The following is a 388-nucleotide window of genomic DNA, read 5'->3' as shown; positions in this document are numbered from 1 at the left end:
GCCACAACAACCTGAAAAGCAGTGATATACCTGTTCTCAAAAATTTTCAAAAACTTATCATTTGGTTAGTAGTAGTTACCAGACACGGCCAAAGTGCAAATCGTAGTACGCTGCCTGTGTCTGAGGATCCTCGTGGAGGCAGCTTAATTGATTGATATGCTCCCTTATTTGTACCATAACAGAGATCTAATACTTTATCAAATCGGATTGACAAATAATGCAAGTAACCACTCAATGAAAACTAGTGCAATGACCAGGAATCTAACCCAGATCATCTGCTTGGAAGGCAGCTATGCTCACCACTATACCTCCATCACTGGACAATGCAGTTTCTTCATTTGCAACTATTACATAGCTGGAAGCCAATGTGATGTAACTAGAATCATCC

The sequence above is a fragment of the Etheostoma cragini genome, unplaced genomic scaffold (assembly GCF_013103735.1).
Source record: "Etheostoma cragini isolate CJK2018 unplaced genomic scaffold, CSU_Ecrag_1.0 ScbMSFa_259, whole genome shotgun sequence".
In the NCBI taxonomy this organism is placed as follows: Eukaryota; Metazoa; Chordata; class Actinopteri; order Perciformes; family Percidae; genus Etheostoma; species Etheostoma cragini.
The sequence above is the reverse complement of the archived record's forward strand: the minus strand, read 5'-3'. Positions refer to the sequence as shown.